This window comes from Balaenoptera physalus, assembly GCF_965194825.1.
Source record: "Balaenoptera physalus genome assembly, chromosome: 11".
NCBI lineage: Eukaryota > Metazoa > Chordata > Mammalia > Artiodactyla > Balaenopteridae > Balaenoptera > Balaenoptera physalus.
In genome coordinates, this window is record NC_138896.1 from 98,056,206 (window position 1) to 98,082,680 (window position 26,475).

General features: G+C 40.0%; 1 long non-coding RNA gene across 1 annotated transcript in view; it reads right to left on the bottom strand.

Annotated features, from left to right (window-relative positions):
* Positions 1–1,716: 1,716 nt before the first annotated feature.
* Positions 1,717–26,475, bottom strand: part of LOC309637551 — an 864,945-nt gene continuing 840,186 nt past the window's right edge. Inside the window, exon 12 of the long non-coding RNA XR_014250634.1 lies at positions 1,717–8,629. This is a non-coding gene — a long non-coding RNA (uncharacterized lncRNA). The remainder of the gene's footprint in view (positions 8,630–26,475) is intronic.

Consider the following 26,475-nt stretch of genomic DNA (forward strand, 5'->3'; position numbering starts at 1 on the left):
TGGCCTGTTTCCTTTCCCTATAGTTCTGTCTTTTCCACAAAGTCATATGAACATAGTCACAGAGTATACATAGACTTCTGAGTCTGGTTTCTTTCACTTCATTACATTCGAGAGTCATCCTTGTTACTGTTTGCATCCCTTTTCTTTAGTGAGTTCACCCCCTTTTTATTACTGAGCATTCCGTTGTGAATATACCACTACATATTTATCTACTAATCAGAGATAAATTATGAAAAAAGTAGCAATAAACATTTGAGTGGATCAATGTTTAAATATCTAGGAATGAGATTGCTGGGTCATATGGTGGATGTATTTTTAACTTTATTAGATAATGCCAAGTTTTGCTTTCCCATCACAACAATTTTTGTACTCATTATGCATTCATCAGACATTTAGGAGCGTTCCAATTAGTTTCTGTATTAGTTTTCTACTGCTGTTATAATGAATTGCCACAAACTTGGTGGCTTTAAGCAGCACATGCTTATTATTTTGTAGTTCTGGAGGTCAGATATCCAAAACATCTCATTTCTCCCTTAAAAAATCTAATATAGGTTATCAGGCTTGTAAAACATGTAGTAAACACTATTCAAAAGAAAGAGTCAGAAGAATAGAGGATGGCAGGTGGTGGCAGACTGCACTTCTTTCTGGAGGCTCTAGGAGGAGAAGATTTCCTTGCCTTTTCCAGCTCCTCTTGGCTGCCCACATTCTTTGGCCTGTGGCCCGTTCCATCTTCCACACCAGCAATGGCTGGTGGAGTCTTTCTCACATGGCTTCACTCTGACACAGATGCTTCACCTTCATTTTCCACATTTAAAGGATCGTTGTGACTACACTGGATACTTCGCTAGTCCAGGATAATCTCTTTACTTTAAAGTCAACTGATTAACAAATTTGTTTTGATTTGCAATCAAAATTTCCCCTTGCCATGTAACATTACATATTCACAGGTGTGGGGGGTTAGGACGTGGACTTCTTTGGGGGCTGGGTAGGCGGGCAGCATTATTCTGCCAACCATGGTTTGCAACCTCACAGGCATATAATATTGTCAATTAAAAAAATTAAGTCATTCTAATGGTTGTATAATCACTGCTCATTATGGTTTTAAATTGCATTTCCCTAATGACTAATAATGTTGAACATCTTTTCATGTATGTCTTTGCCACCATACATCTTCTTCGGTAAAATGTTTGTTCAAATTTTTGCCTATTTAAAAAATTGGGTTGTTTATTTTCTTATTATAGAGTGTGAGAATTCTTTATATATTCTTGACTGTAGTCTTTTATCAGATAGGAATTTTGCAGATACTTTCCTTTGGCCTATGGCTTTTATCTTCATTTTCTTTAACAGTATTGTTGAAAATAAGATTTTAATTTTAATGACATCCAATTTATCACTCTTTTTCTTTTATGAACCATGCTTTCTGTGTCTTAAGAAATCTTTACTAAACCCAGGGTCACAAAGGTTTTCTTCTACAAATTTTGTACTTTTAGGTATCACATTTGGATCTATGATCCATTTTGTGTTAAATTTTTATTAAATTTAGCTAATCTGGGTTCAGGATTATTTTGTTGAACATGGATAGCCAACTGTTTCAGGACCATTTCTTAAAAAGAAGAAATTTAATTTTTACCCTCAGATACTTCTTTTGTTTAAAAGACCGTGAAGGAAAACTTTTTAGCCATTTTGATTTTTCATCACTTCAGAACTTTTCAACTGTTTATGATTTTTCATTACCTATGTGCTAATGACAACACACTCTTGAAACCAAAACATTTATTCATTACAGACCAGGTTAGACACATACCAAGATGGTCAATACACAGCCCCAGATTTATGATAAATAATTGATTTCTCACTGTCATGAGTTGAGCCTAAATAATTTGATTATGTGTTTAACTAGTAATAGAAACTCATTAGCAGGATTCTATTTCATGCTTGTTTGCACCTGCAAACAATTTCTTCTTCTTTAAGGGATTATTCCATTTGGTCTGCCTGATATAATTTTGCTCAGTAACACTATATTGATGACCATCACTGAAGCTCACCTAGAAGTATAAAGAGATCTCACTCACCCCTTCCCACCTGGCTTGATTACATCTTCATACCACCCTGGTGCCTTCCTGGCACAAAAGCCTTGGAGTTCCATGTTTGGTTTTGAGAGCTGACTCTCAGTGACTTAAGGGAAGTTAGTTAAGCCAAGAATAAAGCCTGGGAGGCCCATAGAGCAGATTCTTAAAATCGCATCTGTGTGTATATGATAAACTTCTGACATTTGTTTTTCGTGATCATTCAGTTTAAGTGTTCTGTTCTGTCTGTGTGGAGTGGGTTGGAGGGAAGAAGATTTAAAATACCGACTGATTTGGAAATCACTGGAAACTGCCTTTTACCATAAAGAACCAGTGATGATGCCTCAGACCCAAATATCACTGGCTGATGCAGAACATAGATTCTCCTTTTGTTTTGAATATGAGCTCACAAAGCCCTTGAATCAGATTGAAGTTGGATTCTTAGGGATGGGTGTGAACATTGACTGATCCAATGTATTTGTGACTGCCTCTTCTTTTTTTCCTTCATTATTTACAGGATTCACTTATCCACAGTCCTTCAGAGCAGAGAGTAGCAAGGATGCAACAACCCAGGGTCAGTATTTTGAGTTACTTCACCAACTATATGGAAGTAGCTATAGAGCCAAAGATCTTGGATTCCTGATGTAAAAATCAGCAAGGAAGAGGCCTGCAAAAACCTGAAAAGTGGTGGGTAAATTATGCCTACCCACGACCTTTAGGAAATATTTTATACACGTTAATAACCCTAGGAAGACCTGCAGCGAAGAATTTTGTTAGTTTATTTTGTTAGTTTCCCAAACATGTTGGAGCATGGGACACTTGTGTTCTCAGCATACCTGTGAACCTGAGGCTCAGCGTCTGCAGGACGGCACTTTGGGAAATGTTGACCTGGAATGCTGAAGGCTGGAACGTGCTCAGAGGTTATCCCATTTATGCTACTTTTTCTTATTCTCTGAGTGTCTTAGCTTTTTCTTCCACTCCCCTAATCACAATGAATTTCAGTTTTCTTCCATCCTGTTAGACATTTAATGTTTCCAAGTAATATTGGGCCGATGAGATTTATTTATTTTTTTTTTGTATCCATAAAGCAATGAGAATGGTGTTAGGCCTCTCGTAAAAAAGAAGATAATAATGTTAACTAGCCTTATTATTAGGAAGCTTAAATAAAATATTGTCCTTGGAAATCCTTAGTGAAATGTATAGTAAGAGGATGATATTTAGCTCTTCAGAGTAAATTTTTTTTTGCCTTTAAGTTGAACTGGGGCCTAGGGCAAAAATACTGAAAACATGAGGTTTCCCCTTCGGCAAACACTGCCTCTGATTTCTGTGCCACTCACGGATCTCCCCCTTTTCTGTTCTGTTGTCACGAAGTCCTTTGCCCTCTGACTCAAGCCTGTCTCAGAGAAAAATAAGACAGAACCTATTTACATTTCAAAACGAATGTAGGAAGTTGCATTTTCAGCCCGAGGTGAAGCAGGGGGGAAGTGTGTTTAGATGGGCTCTCTCCTCTCTACTGGTCGCCAGCCCTGGAGTCAGGGGATGCTCAAAGCTACCGTTATTCCATATTTGGTCCCATCAGGAGGATTTTATGGGGTGTGTCATCGTGGCAGCTTTTAGCCTCCTTGAGAATCTGCACATTCTTGTGTGATTTGGGGAGCCATTTCATACTCACTTACAGAACTTTCGACTGTTTTAGGAGAGAAAGAGAATGACAGAGGCATCTCTAAGAGTCATGAGAACCCTTCCTAGAAATGCTTTGTGTCTCTGAGAGGTGATGTGGGTCCTCCAGGAGTACAAAGCTCATATCTGGGACAATGGGTGGCGCAGTAGGTGATTCTATAAGGTGGGGGGCGGGGGGAGACTAGACTTCAAGCTCTAGTGTTCAGCTTCAGCGTCACGCTGATACCACCTCCTCCCACTCCCAAAGGGTCTGACAACCATCCAATTCTTTGTTCAGTCCACCCCTGAGTGAAGGGACACAATTCAGGGCTAGCTTTCAGGTACAAATGTCCAGTGAAGAAAAATCTTCAGTGTTTTGAGACTGACATAGGACCTCAGACTTCTCTGGCTGAGATGGAACAGCAGAGGAGTAAAGTCTTCGTAAGGATGGATAAGGAAAGGAGAGGCCTGGAGACTTGTAACTTCCGTTCTTTGATTTGAGTGTCAAATTTGCAAAAGAAAAATAATCTCTGAGGAGCTCCCCTTTGAACTGGATGATTTCCAGCATGACCTGAGAATCAGGCACAATTAGCAATGTGAGTCATGGTCCAGAGTGAAATCCCCTTGGTGAGGGGGTGACATTTCTCTTCCAGAGCACTTGGCAGCTCAAACAAAACTGTCTGCTGCGTCTGAGGCCTCCTCCTCCTGGGAGATGATATACCAATATGCCTGATAATATCTTTTGGTGTGATAGGCTGCATGTTTAAAAACAAGACTTAAAAATATACAGCATCTCACTATGAGAAGAATGAAATCACATAAGTCCTAATCTACTTGTTCAAGAAAACATGGCTAAAATAGACTATTTGCATTACTTTTGATAGCCTCTTCCTTTGGAGGGCAAACTCACTGTAGTTTAGAGTTTCATCAGAGCATTCAAAAGGAGTCAGATAAAACCTGTAGGCCAGATTTTGTGGTTTTGTTTTTAATAATTTTTTCCCCTTTACATAAACAAAAAATTATCTTTATGGCTCTCTGGAGAGTAACTGACCTGTAGATAAGTTGTTTTGTTTAGTTTGCTTTATAGCCTCAAGAAAAGATCTGAGAAATATTTTGACAGAACACCACTCACGTCATAGAATTTTCAGCCAAAGGGAAGAGCAGCTTGGTTTTTACACTGACACATTGGGGATGGTAATTTAAGGGGTGCTGCAGTAAGCTCCTGCAGTGAACCAGAGCTCATATTCTCCAAGAATTCTCCGAAGTATATGATTGGTTGGATGTCTGAGTCTTTAAGGCTGTGTTCTTGGGGTTGTGGCACTGATGAACTGCAGTGCATCTAATACAAAGTTGCCCCGACTGGATCTCTACAGGAGTCATTAGCTTGACGGGGACGTGGCAGCTGCCAAATTTCTTGTGCATGGCAACAGCTTCACGTGGAAAATCTTTATTTGCATGATGCAGGCAAACTGAGGTAGGCTGTTATTACTCCTCCAAAACGTCCTTTTCTGCCTCTGCTTCTCTTGTTTCCCCACGATGCACAATGAGATGAGACCAAGGGATATATAGGGATCAGAGTCCTATTGCTTTGGCTCACAATACTCAGAAAGTGCTAGAACAACCATGCAAAAGGACAAACATTGCTCCCATGATGTTCAATGTTATTTTCTTAAATTCTCTCAGAATATCATGCTTAGAAAAACCCAATACTCCTTTGAACTGCTGTTAGAGTATGAGAGCACTGCAGCATTTTGTATTTCCCTTTTTGCATTGGTTGCCAGGAAGCTCAGAAGTTGCTATGTGCTCTGTCTTAGTTGCATTAACCTCCATTTTCTGTACAGTTTTTCTCTCCCAAGACATCTTTATTTCATTGATTTTGCTCTTTACTTTTTCTTTGTTTTTAATCATTCTATCTGTGTCTTTCCCTATAAGCAGCTAGAAATAAGTACACAGAACACATTTATTCTACTGCAGGATATTTAACCTGGTATATTTTTGTTGCTGGTGTTCTTCAGAGCAATGGTTTTCATATTGGGGGATACTCTTTTTCACAGTCCATTCTTAGGTATATCACCAGGGGTAGTAATGAAGGGAATACTTGGTATGTGTGCTTCCAAAGAGGTTCCTTGAATTTTACATCAAGCTCCTCCACCCAGACTGAGAGCTACTGGGGAAGAGCAATATTTTAAAACTTCACTGTGATATGTTCTGATCGAATAGGTCTGGCATAGGATCCAGAAATGTGCAGTTAAAATTTGTCTTAAAGGAATGTTCACATGGCAGATTTGAAACACTGTTAGGAAGACTCTGAGAAGCAGTGACTAATCACAGTTAAACAAAACTGTGGGGCAGGGTGGAGACTAACTTCATTCTACAGGTCAAGGTCAAATGCCAATTTCATTCCCATAGAATATTCCCTGTCTCAATGGAATGACCTGGCATCTAGTCTCTGCTCTGCCTGGCATCTTGGTGACCTGAGGAGTCCATTTAAAGCCCACACCTCTCAATCATGTCATCTGTATAAAATCGGTGAGCCTGTGATCAAAAGGACTCTTTCCACCCACAAAATGCAATGATTCTTCACCACCATCCAGGGAGACGGCGAATTTAGAAACAGGAGGAATTTTAGTGCCACCAGATAAGCCATGTGCTGTGAGAATGATGGGGAAAGACTTTTCTGTAAAAAGTCAGTATGGCTTGGTTTTCTGCCAGGGAAACGCACAGCCACTTTTGTTCTCAGCATTATATATGGGAAAAGTGAATTTACAAGTTGTGCAAAATGGTTGTTTCATCAACAGGAGTTGGAAGCCAAATGCAATTGTTAAATATTCACAATCGATAAAACAAATCTGTAAGCTTCATTTTTCTTGGAATAAGGAAGCCTGGCTGAAAGAGATCCCTGGAAGGCACTGAGCAGCTGGTAGGGTGAATAGATGAACACGCTCTGTCTCTTTCCTTCTATACCCATTTCACCCAGGAGATAACTATTTCCCCACCTCTGAAGATGAACATTCTTTTGTAGCAATGACCACTTGAAATTAATGAGTTCATAATCCCGCGTCTCTCTTGGAAGCAGTTATGTCCAAGACTAATTACCTTCAGTGTAAAAAATACCTTTATTATATTTTTTAGTAACAAACTCCTTTTTCCATTGCTGTACCTTAGAGTACAGCACATTTTAAACAGAGGAAATGTAATTAAATTAGAACTCATGGTGGAAAGCAGTGGCGGCTGATAATAATTACTTTTCAGAACACACTATAATTATTTCAAAGCATCACAGTCAATTTAGAAGGCTCGCTTTGTCTGGACTAGAGCTGCTTTGATGAAGACACTATGCCTTCATGAGTCTAGGGTTTCTTAAATTTAACTAAACTGTTTTTTTTAATGATTATGTTAATAATTACAGTACCATGATACTATTTTATGGCCACTGGAAGATAAACTTCAAATTCCCCTTCTGCCTATATGTTAAAGTTGTAACCACAAAATGTACACAATTCTTGCTCATTAACTGTTTGATAAGCCCTTGAAATTCTACAACCAATGAAAATACCTTTTTCATTTGGTACCTCCCATGTAGTATTTAATACATTAAATCAAGGCATAAGGGGGAGTTTGTTAACACCCTGATAAACCACTTGTTTTTGCTCACCCTATTTCCTCTACCTGAAACGTCTCCCCTTTTTTTCTGATTCCATGAGTAAAATTCTACGTTATCCTTCAAGTCCCAAATTAAATGCCATCTGTTATGGAATGAATGAATTCTCCCCAAAATTCATATGTTGAAATTCTAACATCCAATATGATGGTATTAGTAGGTAGGCCTGTGGAGGTAATTAGGTCATAAGGGTGGAGCCCACATGAATGGGATTAGTGCCCTTAATAAGAAAAGATAAGAGCTTGCTTCCTCCCTCTCTGTTCTCTACCATGTGAGGACAGAATGAAAAGATGGGCATCTGTAAACCAGGAAGAGGGCCTTCACCAAGAACTCGACCATGCTGGCACCCTGATCATGGGCTTTCAGCCTCCAGTGCTGTGAGAAATAAATGCTTGTTGTTTACACCACCCAGTCTATGGTATTCTGTTATAACAGCCCAAGCTCACTGCAACACCACCTCTTCCACAAAGTCTTCCTTGATTGCCACAAGAGGAATGCATCATTCCAAATCCAAGATCCAGGAGCTTAAGTGTTCTTATCTACAGTACAGTGATCACAGGGATGTATTGACCATAAAATGAGGTAACATTTGTGGAATCTGAAAGGATACTGTTATCACCATTATGAAGCTTTCCCTGCTTACCTCTTTAGATGCTGCCAGCTTAAAGACATGGCATACAACACAAGTCAGCTAAACACTGGAGTCACCAGGGCACAATTTTCACCTCTAGGCAGTGTGTACTAATTAATTATCTGCAGAATGGTATTTTGTGTCTGAAAGAAAGCACTGGGGTCCTGAGGTAAACATACTATGCTGTTGTGTGACCTTGGAAAAGTCCCTTTACTTTTCTGGTTTTCAATTTTCTTTTGTGCACAACGAGTTTATCAAACTAAAATTTCATTAAGATTACTTTTGCCTGCAGTACTCTGTAATTACAGGTGGTGCAAACCTTAAAATTGTGCCCAAGATATTTATAGCATGAAGACTAATTAACATCCTACCTAATCATGCCAACAGAGATCAAATTTCTTCTATGCAATTACCATTTCTGGCTTCGTAAAGACAAAACAAAGCAAAATTTCGTTCTCTTACCATGCCATGCAAAGTTGATCAGTTTTGTGAAACATGCCAGGTAATTAATAACTGGAGGTGGAATGCTCCATCTCATTGTCGTAGCATCATCTTGACAAAATTGCAGAGTCCCTCCCTTTGGCAGGGAACATACTGGAATGTTTGCTGGTTCTATGGAGGGTAGAAAAAAGTAAACTCAATGATAGATCAAATCATGACTAACATTATTATCTTTATTATTATTATTTATAATAATAGCAGTAGCAGTAAAGTGTTAACTTTTGCTGGGCCAGTACTCTGGACTGGGCACTATGCCATGTTCCATATGGATTATATCATGTATATAATGCTGCTGAGGTAGGTATTCTCATTATTTGCTTCTACTGAGGAAACTGAGGCTCAGAAAGGACAAGTAACTTGACTAGCATTACACAGCTGGTGCGTGGTAGAAATGGAATTCAAATGCAGTTTGAGCTGACTCCAAAGTCCTGGCCCTCAGCTAGAAGGTTAAACTGACCCATATGCAGTATCACTATTCAGGATTAGCATCCAGTTTGTAGAGGAGCGGGCCTATAAGGTATCAACACAGAGCCTGATATTCAGCTGCTGTGTACATGAAGGGCTAACAATTATGTCATCCCGTTCTGATTTGTGTCTGTGTGTGTGTCTGTGTTTGGAGGGGGCGGTTTCCCATTCATCCAAGCAATTCTCAGACACCAGATGGGTGGCCTATAATTCCACTCAATTCTGACACTATGTACTACCTGGAGACAGCATCAGACCCCACAGGTTAAGGGCTCAGTCCTACAAGACTGCCCTTCCCCACTTCGGATGCTAATCACAAGTTCAGGTTGTCACCTGTGCTTCTGACCAACTGGGTACAGATTTGAAGTTCCAATGCCCCCCTCCTTGAATTTTATTCATTTGCTAGAGTGACTCACAGAACTCAGAGAAACATTTTGCTTACTAGATTACTAGTTTATTGTAAAAAAGGTATAACTCAGAAACAGCCAAATGGAAGAAATGCACAGGGCTAGGTAGGGGGAAAGGGAGTGGAGCTTTCATGCCCGCTGAATGCACTGCTCTCCTAGAATCTCCAACCTGGAAGCTCTCTGAACCCTGTCCTTTTGGGTTTTTATGGAGGCTTCATTACATACGCATGATTGATTAAATAATTGGCTGTTGGCGATTGATTCAATCACCAGCCCTTTCCCCCTTCCCGGAGGTAGGAGGTTGGGAGGGTGGGACTGAAAGCTCGAACCTTCTAATCACATGGTCGGGTCCCCTGCCAACCAGCCCCCCTCCTCAGGTGCTTTCCAAAACTCAACTCATAACCTAAGAAGAGACATCTTTATCACTCTCAAACTTATGAAATTCCAATGGTTTTAGGAGCTCTGTGCCAGAAATGGGGATGAAGACCAAATATATATTTCTCGTTATAAATCACGGTATCACGATGGCTCTACCAATACTTAAAGTACAGAAACAATCCTACCAGTGGGAAACCGTTACCGCTGAGTCCCCTGCGTGCCTGGCGCTTGGCCCTAAGCTGCTGTAGTTCCTCCTATGGGTCCCCTTACACTTTCCACTTTCCCAGTATCTCCTCAAGACCTAGAAATAAAGGGTTGTAAATACCTGTCACAGGGGGCAAGTCCCGGACCCTGCCCCGGGGTTCAGGCTAGCATTCAATGCGACTGGCTGTTGCCCATGCCATGATTGTGAATTTAAAAAAATATTGCTCTTGGTCAACACGATTATGTGTCAATGTGTTAGATATATTTAGGGCTGAGGGTTTGTGTTTTATGCTTTGTGGGGGAATGGGGGCGGATGGGATGGGAGACTGTTTTAGTCTGTCTGGGCTGCTATAACAAAAACACCATGGATTAGGTGGCTTAAACAAAAAACATTTATTTCTCACAGTCTGGGTGCCTGGGAACTCCAAAATCATGGCGCTGGCAGATTTGGTGTCAGGTGAGGGCCCTTTCCCTGGTTCACAGCCTTTTCACTGTGTCCTCACCTGGCAGAAGGGATGAGGGAGCTCTCTGGGGTCTCCCTTATAAGAGCACTATCCCCATTCATGAGAATCCACCCTCATCAGCTAAATACCTCTCAAAAACCCTACCTCCTAATACCATCACGATGGCATTAGGATTTCAACATACGAATCCTGGGGAAGACACAAACTTTCAGACCGCAGTACCATCTGGAGGCCCCACCTCCTATGACCATCACGCTGGGGGTTAGGATTTCAACATATGAATTTGGGGGGACACATTCAGTCCATAACAGAGAATTCCTGAAGCACTGACCTGGCAAATAAATGTTAAAAATGATGAACCTGTGACACTTCAATATCACCACTTTAAACACCATTCTCCAGTAAAAGCAACTAAAGGCTCTTTGGTGAATTGGTTGATTCCAGGACTGGGGCAGGGGAAATAGAAGATGAATCTGGAGCATCTTGGAGTGCCAGATAGTGAGGAAGGGCTCAAAAACCAAACCAAACCAAAACAAAACAAAACAAAACAAGAAGGATGGGGCATATTGAAACGGTACATACTGAAAGAGCTCTGAATGGCTAAAGCTGGACCAACGTGAGCATCAAATAAATGACAGTTTTAGATTATAACCCAAAGTACAAAATAAATACCCATGAGCCCACCCTGATATAGATGCACGAACAAATAAAAGAGGGAGAAGCGATGACTCTTCTGTACAGAAGAATTCCAGTTAATAAATGTAAGCAGAATGAAACAGAAAATCATCCGTGGCACACCAGAGTAACAACTGCCTCTGGGAAGATACACTGACGGACGCTAACGTTCATGGGTGAAAGTTTAAGCAGGAAGAGAGTATTTGCATAGTTTCAAAGGATCTCCTCTAAGTATTTAGCAATAACAAAGGGAAAAAAAGTAACTTTATATTTAAGAAATCTGGCAAACTGTCTTAGACAAGTGACCAAGTTAACATCACCCATAATACCTATCAAGGATCATATACCCCCTGATTTGATACAGAGAGAAGCACATCGCCTGTGTGGTATCCCTTCCAAGAATGCACACCCCCAATTTAATAGTGAAGAAACATCAGACAAATACAAATTGAGGGACTTTCTCTAAAACAACTGTCAGTACTGTTCAAAAGTGACAAGGTCATGAAGACAGGGAAAGAAAAAGAAGTTGTCACAGATAAAAGGAGACTAAGGAAACGTGCCAACTAAATGCAGTTTGGGATCCTAACTGCATCCTGGGACAGAAAAAGGTCAACTGTAGAAAACTAGTGAGACCTGAATAAATTCCGCAGTTTAATTAATAGCAGTGTAGAAGTTTCCTTTCTTAGATTTGATCAGTGTTTTACAGTTATGTAAGGGGTTAACAGAAGGGGAAGCTAAGAATGTGGGAACTCTGCACTATTTTTGCACCTTTAAGTCTAAAATTATCTCAAAATAAAAAGTTTTGAAAAATGAATTTAAGAACCAAAACCCAGGAGAATTTTCTACATTATGGCATCTAAAAAAAACCATTTCTCCCCTTTCATGAAACTTATGGAATTGTGTATAGAATTTATCAAAATAAGCACAAAGGTTGAAGAAAAATTAAACCATCAACATCTTTTAACTTAAAAATATTTATTTAACCAATCGTTACGGTTCTCCTACTATGAACTAAGTAATGTGCTCTCCTGAGTATACATTTTCCTTTATACTGTATAACCTTCACTTCAAAATCTTTCTTTCTGACATATGTAGTGGAATATTCTAGATATAATCCTATCTGTTTTCTCTGGAGAAATTGTTTCTCATCAGCTTGTGCCACCAAAAATGCCCTGGGTGGCTGTTGGTGGCTTTTTTGGTCTCCCTGTACTACCCTGGATGCCACTGGTTATGTGAGGGTTCAGGAAATTTTTGCTGTATTCCACTCTGGAAAAATAAACTTGAGTGCCTATGAGTTCCCTCAGTAAATAAATAAGACTATGCCATCACACCAGTCAGCTTGGGAAACGTTAGGCTTAGCTGGTCTCTCACCTCACAGGAGGGAAGAACCAGGAGCGAAATCTTGACAGGGTGCTATCTAAGTGTCTCTCCAACACCCCACCAGCAACTCAGTCACTTCAATGTGATGTGACTTGATTTATGGCTGCTGGACTACAGCTTCAATTATGTAAGTAACATGGGAGGGAAAATCAATCTAACCTGATAATTTTGCTCATGGATAATATTTCAAATGCACAGTCTCATGAGAGGATTACGTAGCATCTTGTAGGGAGTAACAGGAACATAATTATGGGACCTTACAGTGGCTGCAGCTCCGTCAGTTGACATGACACAGTTTCAACTTTTCTCTATCAATTTCTTCTGAATGCTTCAGCTTAAGTGTTTACCTGCCTCAAACTTTGGACTGCTGATTAGAAAAATTAAAGCCCACTTGATAGATTTGATGGCAGTGAACTGAGGAATAACAAAACAACCGACCAAAAACCCTAAAGAGCCAAGAGAAAAGGAAGGGATGCTTGAATGTGAGGTCTTACAGGACTGGGAAATATTTGTGGATGTAATAATTGTGATAATAATGTTGATTTATTTTAAAAAGCAGCTATATTTCTGAATCTGCTTCTTTTTTGTTATTATATTCACTAGTTTGTTGTATATTTAGAGGACAAGCTAGTGGTTACCATTGGGGGTAGGGGGCAGTGTAGGGGTGGGGGAGTGGAGGCAGAAACTACTGGGTGTAAGACAGGCTCAAGGGTGTATGGTACAACATGGAGAACACAGCCAATATTCGTAGTAACTGTAAATGGAAGGTAACCCCTAAAATTGTATGCAAATAAAAAATTTTAAAAATGACAACCAATGAAAGAGAGAAAAAGGCAGCTAGAATTTATACATCCATACATATATATATATATATATATATATATATATATATATACACACACACACATATATATATGCTGAAGGTGAGTAAGTTATGTAGGGGAGAAAAACAGCAGAGAAATAAATACAAGATATTTGCTTTTTGGGAATGAATATGGGTAAGATGATAATGTGTAGCCTAAATATATCTGTGGGCCTCACATGGTCCAGTATTTACACAAAGTTGTGTTCTAAGAAGCACAGTCTTGGCACTGCAGGATATTTAAAAGAAATCCCAATCCTTACTTGTGCCTCCTGAAAGGAACCCCACTCATACTGATCAGCAACACATCTCCAAACCTCCTTCCTATACTTACACCAAATCACCAAATACTCTTAAGCCTAAGTTCAAGGGCTTTTCTTCCACTATTCTTATTCCTTTTTTCCCAGGTCTTTATTATGTAGGTCCATTCTACTAGTTATCCACTTGCCTCTGATCTGCTTCTTGTAATTTTCATGTGTCCTTGGGAGGACGTGAGCTCAGGGTCTTCCTACTCTGCCATCTTGGCCACACCGCCCTCTGATCTTCTTATTGCTTGTGATTGTGTTTCATAAAAGATTGGGAAACTAGAGTCATTAAGACTTTCTTAGTGGGTAGATAATGATGGGGGGAAGTTGTGTGTGTGCGTGTGGGGAGGGGGCACTGGGAGCAATCCCATGGTACTGAAGCACCACAGAGAAAGTTGTGGTTTGTTCCAGTCTCACCCTGGAACCCCTTTTTCCATGAAGAGGTTTCTCCTTTCCCACCACACAGTGGCTTTGTTGCCATGCCCTCCATTACAGAAAGAGGTTTTCTCAGACTTAAAACTTGAGAAATTCAAGCAAGGAGCCAACTTGTAATTGTTACCCACGGGCAATTCAGACACAAGGGGCCCCTAGGTAGCACCAATCTTGTTCTTGCTAAGCAGCTGTCTCCTCAGCCAGCCCTCTTCCCCACAAAAGTTTCATAAAAGCTTTTTATTACATAATTATACTTCTGTGCTTTGTAGTTGTGAGGTAACTCGCAATTAGCATACTTAATTAGGAAATTAGGTGTTACAATCACAATATGGAACAAAAATTTGTCATGAAGTTTTAGTTCATAAACAAAGGGATTTTTTTCTTTAAGGAGGAAAAAAACCCCCACAAAATCAATGTTAACTTTCTGTTTTGGCAGATAGTGAGATTTAATTTATGTGTGCTAAAAGGGAGCATTCCATCTGTTTTCCAGATGGATCCTGCCTTCTCCTTTAGCTGGGAATGAGTCATTCTGGAATGTAACTGTCCCTTCAGTCACTACCTGTGCTGTGCTGGGTTTTCTCTCTAGGGTAGACCTTGAGCTGATTTTCCTTGGGACATGTGGTGTAGAGGGTTGATGCTCAACGGATCCAGTTCACTGTTCAGGATATGTTTAGTGTGCCCTACTGTGTGTTAGGTGCTCTGAGGTGATGAAGATGAAGTGAACCAACTTAGATGGGAGACCAGCTTCTAAATCCATTGGGCACTGATACAGGGACATAGAAAATGGTGTGGGAACATAGAAGAGAGAGTGCCTAATCATGACGGCAAGATAGCCACTTTATATGGTATTTCCCAGGAATAAAAATCTGTGTTTGAACCAACCAACCAAAGATGCAAAGAACCTGTTCACATATACTATATGTCCTACACCATAGTTCTTAACGTGGAGTCCAAGGACCCCCCTATAGATTTTACGAGCAGGCTTGATTTTCTCCTGGGCCCGCCTTCATTCTATCTGAGAACAGGTGATGAGTTTACCTATTCTGTGACATGTAAGATATGAAATTATAGATAAAATTTTATGAATTTGCATTTTTTTCTGGAGAAAATGTACATGACTTTATCTCTTTATATGACATATACTCAGTGGTGTCTGTGACCCACAAAATATTAAAGTTACTGATCTATATTATAAATATATACATAAATATATATACATATATATTAATTTACCAAATATTGTCTAGAGGATAGACAGAGGGACACAACTCCCACTTTCCAGCTATCAGGGAAGACAAAGAACTAAGGAATGGCATAGATAGTCAGTTAACCAAAGATATATGTTCCTTTTCCACAAGTAGCATTGCTGCTAGGAAGCAGCTGCCCTGTCAGGGATATTTCACAATCCTTCTTGCTTCCAGGTGTAGCCGCATGATGACTTCTTGACAACAGAATGGAAATGATGTGATGTGTGTCATTTTCAAGCTAAGTCAAGAACTAGGTCCAAAAAATAAAATAAAAAAAGAACTGGGTCTAATTTCTTCACTCTTTTTTCTCTTCTGCAATGACTGTGGAAGATGGCAAAGCCACAAGATGGAAGGAGCCCGGGTTCCTGAATCCCAAGTGGAAGCCTGCTTTGTTGAATACCTGCACTGTTCAGGTTCAACAGACTGTGGTTTAAGCCAAAAAAAAAAGCATATATTCTAATGTCCATTAACATTTTTGTGTTTATATATTATAGAAACTAAGATTTACTTATGATACAAAAGCCAAGTTCAACAGAATGTGAGAAGTGACACAGAAGTGTTAAATGCAATGGGACACTAGAAAAGGAGTGGTGAGGAAGATTAAGGAAGCATCCAAACTGGAACAAAACATAAGCAACACCTTAATGATGAGTGGATACCAAGGTGAAGGGCCCATGGAAGATCAAAGGGGTTGGCAGAAAAGTGGGTGATGGAAGGTGCATTTCAAGCACAGGGAACAACACATGCAAAGCTCTGGAGATGAGCGTGAGTAGGGATTGGCTGAAAGTGGCTCAGTGTGACTGGAGTGGAGGATGGGATATGGGTGGAGGTAAGAGAAATCTGCAAGGTCTAGATCCTGAAGGAGTTTAGACTTGATCCAAAGGGCAAGATAATGGTTTTAATCAGATTTGGGTTTTTGAAAGATAATTCTGGTTGCTGTGTGAAGGATGACGGGAGCAAGATGAAAACAGGGTGGTCACTACATAGGCAATATTCTAATCCTGACACGTAGGGACAGTGGTCCAAACTAATGAAGAGGCAATGGGAAGAGAGAGAAGTGGCAGGAAGAATGGTGACTAGATAAGGAAGAAAAAGAATCTGGAGCCAGAGATAAATGTCGATAGGAGAGTGGAAGGGGCAGAGGACTTCGAATACGTGATAATGCTGCCACCCTTGGTTTTGCTATTAGGTTGGAATGTGGTTTTTATCTCTGTAGGTTTAGTTTTACCTGTAAGATTGATGACAAAAACTAGTTTGCAGGGTTTTAGTCAGGATTAAATGAGACCCTGCCTGTGGTAGTGTTTTATAATTCCACAGTGCTTTATAAAGGAAAGGCTCTCACCTACAGATAGACTCCACATAACCACAGTCCAATTCTCTTTGCCTCAGGAATCTAAAGACTGGAGTCTTGTTAAGACCGTTTACAAGTGGAATTTTAGAGGGTCCACATGGAGAAGGATCACTTTCTACTCTGATGGATCAACCTCACAAGTAATGTGGTGTCTCCCCCAACGAGCCCACCGTTTCCCTCGAAGTGAGTTGTTTCTGGGTGCCTCATTTTTCCTTAACTAGATGACATTTGGGGATATGACACGCCTGGATGTCTTTGAGGCCATCATATCTTCCAGAACAGCCTCTGACACTGTGCATCTGTAGCTTCCTTGAACTACACTTCCGTCTCAGTCTTCTGGTTACTAATGGTAGTAAGACGTTCTCCATGATGGAGATCAGTGTTCTTAAGTCTCCTCATTTCTACCAAAGGCACTGAGGCCTGTACATAGTTGAACAATAGAGAATGGCCTTTCCTTCCCCACATTAGTTTGCGTAAGGCCTCTTTGTGAGCATAGGGTGGAAACACTTGGATCTCAATAAATATTTCCCCTGTGGCTCCTACTACCACACAACATGTCGATAATGTGGTTCTTTTCCTTGATTCCTGATACCAGCTGGGCTCACTGTATTACATTTGACAATTTAATGATCAAGACACTGAGTTCATTAAAAAAAAACAAAAAAACCCAGAACCACCTCTACATTTAACTAATAAGATCTAGATACTTAAGTCTGACTTGCAGAAACACTTGCCATTTTCCTACACATCTGGATCTCGGAGATAATTCAAAGAACTTCTCTCTTCAACCAGACTGACAAAGCATTTTGGGGACCAAAAGAAACCTGATTCAAGCAATTATTCTTACATGTACTTTCCAAGTCTTGGCCAGTCTTGGCGGGTGGCAAGTCACTGTTTATAGGAGAATGAATCTTTGATTGAAGTATCTTTGGGTCAAAGATAAAAAAGGAGCAGTTCATACAACACGGCAGCTGGTATGACAAACTCTTTGCATAAAACAACAATTTGCAACAAGTATAGGTGTATCATTAGTGCTTCTGGAACCATAAACCTCTCATCTGATTGCGCCATTTAAAATGTTTGATAGAGTGTATCGTGATACCTAATTTACTTGTACTCAGATGGCGGCACGGATGACGTTCCTCATTAGTGTTTGCAGTTCATCCAACGTCTGCCCTTCTCCTGTGACGATAAATGATTTCAAAAGGGAAAGGGAGGATACAGGGTGAAATATAGTGGAGACTGGGGCTGCCACCTTGAATGTGCCACCTGCACCTTCAAGGTGGCAGCCCCAGGTGGATGGTACTGGAGTCCAGGCCGGGCAGCCCTCTCAGAGGGTGGTTCTGCCTCATTCTGCCCCACAACTTGGCAGTAAAGCCTTCTGCACGTGATGGGCACTGCAGTGGGCTGTGGTTTTACCTGCTCAGTGTGTATTCCCATCTCCCTTCTGGTAACAGAACCCCCTTTCCTTTGAGCAACTCCTCCATCAGTACAGGTGGTCTTTGTGAGACTGTCAGTCACAATGCCCCTCTCTCAACACTGGGACTGGAGTGGGTGTGCAGACCAGCCTGGGCCAGTCAGTGTACTTCCCTCTGGAAATGGTGACTGGCTCAAGAACAGACCTGTGACGAAAGTCAGACCAATCAGATTCTAGGTTCACACCTGACTAAATCAGTCAGAGAGACAGCTTGCTCTCGGTTTCGGCTCACAGGTTATGAACCCATAGGCCAGGGCTCTCAGAGACACAAGAGAGACACGACACAGACAGAGCATCAGAGAGCATTCACACTCCGAATCCCTGCAGCCGAGAACCAAATCCACACTTGGACTCCCCAGGTATAAATACTGACACATTTCATTCCCTCCATTTCTTCAGGCAGCTGGTTTGAGTTGGGTTTCTGTCACTCAAAACACAGAGTTCTCATACAGTTGTTAAACAAATGCAATTTCAATGAAGGGATCAATTAAACATTTCCATGTCTCACTGTATTGTGACCCATGTCTAGGCACGACTCATGATAGATTTCTGATTCTAGAGTATACACAATGATTGCTCCTAGCAGTTTTTTTTTTTTTTTTGCAAGAGAAATAAAAATCACGTTAGGGTGAAGTCAGCCAAGAGCCCATTTTTTTCCATGTGTGGAAGGAGATTGTTTTTCAGTGTTAGAGCTAGGATGTCACCATCTATCACTGCCATAACAGCCCGGTTGTATACAGCAATTTCCTCTTGGACAAAGGCAGAAAGAGGTGACTTTAAAGGTGAAGAGTTGTCGTGGAGAAAAATAATCCTTTTCTACACTTGTATCCCGCCCTCCATTTCAAGACTCCATTTCCTATCACTTATTTTTTTTTAAATAATGGCTTTATTAAGATATATTTCACATACTGTATGATTCACACAGTTAAAGTGTATAATACAATGGTTTTTAGAATATTTACAGAGTTGTGCACAATTCACCACTATCAATTTTAGACTGTTTTAATCATCCCCAAAAGACCCTTTAGCAGGTATCCTCCAGTTCTCCCCTCTCCTCAACCCTAGGTACCCACTCATCTACTTTCTGTCTCTATGGATTTGCCTATTCTGAAATTTCACATAAATGGAACTGTACAATATGTGATCTTTTGTGACTGACTTCTTTCACTTAGCATCATATTTTCAAGGTTCATCCACTCAGGCATTCATTCCTTTTTGTGGCAGAATAATATTCTATTGTATAGATATACCATGTTTGTTTATTTACTCATTTGCTGATGGACATTTGGGTTGTGTCCACCTTGGGACTATTAATGAATAAGCTGCTACAAACATTCATGTACAATGTTTGTGTGGACATATGTTTTCATTTCGCTTAGGTGTGTTCCTAGGAATGGAAATGCTAGGTCATATGGTAATTCTATTTTTAACTTTTTGAGAAGCTGCCATACTGTTTCCAAACTGGCTGCACCATTTTGCATTCCCACCAGCGGGGGGGTGTGAGGCTTCCAATTTCTCCACATCCTTGCTAGTATTTACATCTCTCTGATTATAGCCATCCTAGCGGGTGTCAAGTGGTATCTCACTGTGATGTTGATTTGCATTTCCCTGATGGCTAATTAGGTTGAGCATCCTTTCATCTGTTTGGTGACCATTTTTTTCTCTTCTTTGGAGAAATGTCTATTCAGATCATTAGCCCGTTTTTAAACTGAGTGGTATCACTTCAATAGCAGTGGCAAGGTACTTCGGTGAACAGAACTTGGCCTCAGGTTTTGGAACGTCTCAGAGTGCTGGGAAATGCACTCTGTATGATCAACGGAACCAGGAAGATGAATGTGGATGGGGACAGAGCAAAGAGAAGACAAGCATTTTATCCCCATCCTGGGGCTGGGGTAGGGGAGGGGGCAAGTGCTAATATTTCAACTTTCAGGACTCAGTGTGCATGTCACCTCCTCAGAGAGGTCTACCTTGATTGCTTTTAGAGAGATCCTATGAATTATGTTTCATATTAGGCCTACTTTTTGTTTCCTTCATAACATTCTTATGACATAATTATTTGACTAGTCTGCTTCCATTTCTTTGTTTGTTTGTTTATTTATTTATTTTTAACTCTGTCTCCCAGGTCTTTGAGGGCAAAGTTCACATCTGTCTAATTACTGCTGTGTTCTCAGCAGCTACCTTGTGCCTGGCATAGTGCCTTTGCTCAAATATTTCTTGAAAGGAAAACAGCTCATGTTATAAGATATAGTCGTTATGTTAGCTTATCTTCCTCAAATATTGGGGAAAACTTTACAAAACAGTCTCTACTAAAAGACTAACTTTCAGATAAACTCACTCCTGTCCCCCTATCTGTAACATTTACGTAGTAGAATCAACATCTGTAATGTATTCCCAATGTTCAAGCTTGAAAACTGAAGTATACTACACAGTCTTCACATATTCCTCATGCAAAGAAAAGTTTAGCTGAGATAGGCTCCTCCTACCAATGGTCCATTATTCATGGACCAAAAGGATTTTATTAACAAGGCCACAGTATCTATGTTATAATCCTACCATACGGGGCCCACCTGTGATGGAATTTAAAGACCATCCCATCTCTCCAAAGGATCCACCCTTTGTTCTGATTCCACGTTAAGGAAAAATCTTCTTTGGAATGAGACTAACACATCTCATCTTACATAGGCACAAGTTCTGAATTTCACTCAGCTACTGAAGCATCATTTTCATGTCATTTCTTATATCAGTCATGCTTGTGTAGAATAAATATTTGAAACATAGTCAGAAATGGGACATGACATTCCAGACTGGGCTATGAGGAATTTTCAAAATTATGAGTGCTTTTTAATTCCTGTTTATCTATTTACCATGTTTCAGAACTCTAGAAAAATGGAAGGGCCTTTTTCTTCCTTCTCCACAACCCTCCCTCCCGAGCATTCAAGTTTCCTGCTGGTGGCTGATTGGATACTGAGGAAGACGGAGTATCTAGGTTCATTCTCAGGTGACTGGATGAGTACCAGTGCCATGTTTAGAGTCAGCGAGAAGTAGTGTGCAAGGTGGCACTGAAAGCCAGTCCTTCTGGGTTTGAATCCTGACACTGACACTACTCACTATGTATCTTTGGGCAAGTTACTCACTCTGTCTTTGCCTCCATTTCTTAATCTGTAAACTCAGGACAGTAATAGCACACACCTCATAGAATTAATGGAAGGATTAAATGATTGAACATACACAAAGCACTTAGAACTGCACTGGAAGAGAGAGTTTATAATTATATGCTTTCTTCTTCTTTCCTCCTCCTTCTTCATCTTCGTTAATATCCCCATCATCATATTCAAGAATGTAGGAAGAGGAAGAATTCAGGGGAAGTTAGGTCAACTGTTGACAGGTTCCACTTGGGATATGCTCCTTTGGGGTGCCTGTAGGGCATCTAGTTAGGGATAAGTGAAGAAATTGGCCAGGACCTGCTGATGTTGTTTTGGAACCATGTGTACATAGGTGACAGATGGATGCATGGGACTGGATAAGAGCACCCAGGTAGAGCAGGTGGAGGGAGAAGAGAAAGGGAGATATGGGCAGTGCCTTAAAAGGGAACACAAAGGAAGAGCATCCAGTAACCCCATGCTAGGTGGACATAACGTGGGAAGATACTAAGGATGGGGCTGTGTTGGAGCTTAAGGGAGGAGGAAAAGGTTTAACAAAGGGAGCAGTCCATAATACTAAATGACCCAGAAAGTTCAAATAATATAGGCGACTAAGGAGTCTATTGATTGAGTAATTAGGAGGTCACTGGTAACATTTACCAGAGCACAGAACATAGAAATGGCTGAAATAAAGTTGGAGGCCATGACTTGGTACATAATTATATAATATCCTCTGGTAGGAAAGAAAGTAAACAGTTGATGCGAAGAATCTGGGGAGCTGAGTCCTGCCTTGGTACCTCTTTTCCACCAGGGCTGTTCAGGCAACAAGCTTACATCCAAGGAAGAATAATTCACAGAATGGGGAATAAGGTAAGAGCTTAGTAGTTACTTGGCTAATGCTGAATCCCAAGGGGTGGCCTTTTTTTAAAAATAAATTTATTTATTTATTATTTATTTTTGTCTGTGTTGGGTCTTTGTTGCTGCACGCGGGCTTTCTCTAGTTGCGGCGAGTGGGGGCTGCTCTTCATTGCGGTGTGTGGGCTTCTCATTGTGGTGGCTTCTCTTGCTGCGGGGCACAGGACCTACGCACGTGGGCTTCGATAGTTGTGGCTCATAGGTTCTAGAGCACAGCCTCAGTAGTTATGGTGCACGGGCTTAGCTGCTCCGCGGCATGTGGGATCTTCCCGGACCCAGGCTCGAACCCGGGTCCCCTGCATTGGCAGGCGGATTCTTAACCACTGCGCCGCCAGGGAAGTCCTGGGGATGGCCTTTTTGATGAATACAAATCGGAACATGAATCTGAACATCTGGCCTGGTCCTTGGACTTAGGCTTCTCATCTCTATCATATGGAAGTAGGAACTTAAAAAGGTGGTGGGAAGAATATCCTCCCAGAACTGGGACAGGAATTCAGAAGCAAAGTGGAGCGTGGTTGCATTTCTGGCAAGGCACAGGTATCCTGCTGCTATGGACTGAATTGTGTTCTCTCAAATTTATCTGCTGAAGCCCTAACTCCCCAATGTGATAGTATTTGCAGATGGACCTATGTGAAATAATTTGGTTAGATGAGGGTGGGGCCCTTATTATGGGATTAATATCCTTATAAGAAGACAGTAGAGAGCTTACTCTCTCTTTCTCTCTCTCTCATGTGAGGACAGATATCTACAAGCCAGGAAGAGAGCTCTCACCAGGAATTGAGTCAGCTAGCACCTTGACTGTAGACCCCCCTGTCTCCAGAACTGGGAGAAATAAATGTCTGTTGATTAAGCCTCCAAGTCTATGGTATTTTGTTATAGCAGCCCAAGCAGACTAAGACACCTGCTCGCTAGTAAAATATGGCCCCATGAACACCGCACATGAACATTCCTCCTTTGTGGGCTTCCTCCTCTTAGCATTCTCTCATGGTTTTGCCATATGGAGAGTCCTGGAAATGTAAGATGAGGGGCCCAGCTGTGCCGCTCCTTCTTCTGGCTATTTGACTGAGCTGAGGTTGGGGGTTACCAGGCTATAGATGCCAGAGAACGTGATTTCCATATCTGGCATATGATCTACAAAAACTATACTTTCTGGATCTTTTAAGAAGAGTTCATAATGACTGAACACTTGGAGCTTATTACGCTCTTCATAGAACACCATGAAATATTGATACATTTAATTCCAGGAACAACACCACACAGAAAATAAGACTGTATTGTTTGTCACAATATAAAATCATAACCACAAACACACATCCATAAAAAAACATGCTGTTGAATTAAGAGTGATTGGTTGTTTGCCTTAACTTTTGCTTTCTACTTATTCATTTGATTTGTTATCAGCTAGCACTCACCAGCAGATGAGCAGTCGCAGATGCAGAAAGCCTAGAAAATTTTGCCAAGGAAAAGCTTAAAATTGAGAAAATTTTATCCGTTAAGTTATACTTTCTGAAAATTGCAAAACCCCAGCAATTATTCCAATTTAGCGATGGAACACATCTGTTTTGCACAGACTGAAAACCCCTAAGCTGGTTCCTAAAATTTCATACTACAAATTGTCCTATCCTACAAAGGCCATGACTTGTCTGTTAACAGACACTTTTCTGTTTGTGGGGTGTGGTAGGTGGTTAAAGGCTAAACACGCCCTTCTTGCTCCCACACATAGAACCCTGGACTTGAACAGACCCAGTCGGCAAGGAGATTCTCCATTTGCTCACCACAAGGGTCATCTCCAGCTTGGAGTTAGGGAGAAAGGGCGAATACGAACCATGAAGGTGAGCCCGTCAATCTAATTTTGGATGAGACCTGGTCTCAGGAGGTGGCCCAACTGAAGGACACCTGTCACATTAAGCTTCCCCAATCTAGACTCAGCGGTTTCCAAGTATCTAGCGTTAAAGATGATCTCATCACTTCCAGTGGTTCCTGTTGAAATATTTATTGAGCACGTTCATCATACCAGGCACTGCTGAAACGGAAGTGCACACTAATCCTAGAATTATTTTTATTACCTCATTAATGCCTTAGTGTGAACCCACTTATCAGAAAAAATTCCTCTACAAAGGGTAGAGAGGAACAGGTGGGAAAGAGAAAAACCGCTGAACACTTAGAAGGTGGAGATAATTGTGATATAGATTAATCAGAACTTTTGGGTGTAAGTAACAGGAGATAATCTGATCAATTTTAAGATACTGTCTTTTCAGAGAATTAGCTTTTGGTTTGGTTGATTTTCTCTATTTTATTTTTATTTTCAATTTTATTGATATCACCTTTAATTTTTATTATTGCTTTTCTTCTGCTTGCTTTAGGAATAATTACTCTTCTTTCTCTAGTTCCCTAAGGTGGAACCATATATTATTGATTATACATCTTTCTTCTTTTCTAATGTATGTATTTTATGAGGTAAATTTCCCTTTAAGCACTGGTAAGCTGAATTTTATAAGCCGGTAAATTGTATTTTTATTTTCATTTGATTCAAAATATTTTAACATTTCTTTTGACATTTTTTCATTGATGCACATGTTATTTTGAAGTGTGTTGTTTAATTTTTAAGATACTTTGGAATTTTCCAGTTAAGCTTCTATTATTGATTTCTAGTTTAATTCCGTGGTCTGAGAGCATACTTTTTATGATTTTTGTAAATGTGTTTAGGTATAGTTTATGATCCAGAATGTGGTCTATCTAGGTGAAGATTCCATGTGAGCTTGGGAAGAATGTGTATTTTGCTCTTCTATAATTGTCAATTAGATCAAGTTGATTGATACTGCTGTTCACGTCATCTGTATCCTTACTGATTTTCTGCCTGCTAGATCTATCAATTACTGACAGAAGAGTGTTGAAGTCTCCACTATAATAATAAATTTGTCTATTTCTCCTTTCAGTTTTATCAGTTTTCGCCTCATGTATTTTGACACTCTTGTTAGGTGCATACACAGTACGGATTGTTATGTCTTCTTGGAGAATTGTCTCCTTTATCATTACGTAATGCGCCATTTGTCCCTGATAATTTCCTTGTTTCAAAATCTGCTTCATTTGGAAATAATATGGCTATTCCAGATTTTTAAAAATTAGTGTCAGTACAGAATATCATTTTACTTTTAACCTATCTAAGTCTTTACAGTTAAAGTGGGTTTCTTATAGATAACATATAGTTGGGTCTTGTTTTGTTTTTAATCCACTGTAACAATCTCTGTTTTTAATTGGCATAATTAAACCATTCATATTTAAAATGGTTATTGATATAATTTCTATCATGTTTTCAACAGCTCTTTATTCATTGTATTTATTCTTTGATACCTACCCTTACCTCTTATTGCCGTTTTTTTCTGCCTTCTCTGGTTTTAATTGAGCATTTAATATGACTCCATCTTATTTCTTGTTTAGAATATTAATTAAACTTTTTAAAAAGCACTTTTAGTGGTGCCCATAGAGTTTACAATATACATTTTTATAGTCTTTAAAAAAAACTTGGTGAAATATACATAACACAAATTTACAATTTTAACCATTTTTAGATGTACATTTACACTGTTACCTAAGCATCACCACTATCTCCAGAACTTTTTAATCTTCCCAAACTGAAGCTTTGCACTCATTATACAATATACAGTTTAAACTAATATGACTTCACCTTAAGTAACATTATATTCGTTTTTGTAATTCAGGTACATTGTAACAGTATTCCAAATTCATCCGTCCTGTCTCATGTGATGTTGCTGGCATTCATTTCACTGATCCATAGGCTATAATTACCAATATGTTGTTACTATTATTTCTTTACAGTTATCTTTTAGATCAATTAAGAGTAAGAAAAATGTTTTGTTTTATTTTACCTTAACTTATTCCTTTTCTGAAGCTCTTCCTTTCTTTATGTAGACTCAAGTTTTCAAGACATTATTTTCCTTCTCTCTCTCTGAAGAACTTTTTTACTATTTTTTGCAGGGCAGGTCTGCTGGTTACGAATTCCGTTTTTGTTTGTCTGCAAAAGTCTCTCTATAACCTTTATTTTTGAAGGATTAATTTTGCTGGATATAAAATTATAGGTTGGTAGGTCAGTTTTTTTCACCACTTTTAATATTTCACTTCATGCTCTAGCTTGCGTGATTTCTAACAAGTAGTATGCTTTAATTCCTATCCTTTTTCCTCTACAGTTAAGGTATTGTGTTACTCTGACTTCTTCCAAGATTTCTCTTTGCCTTTG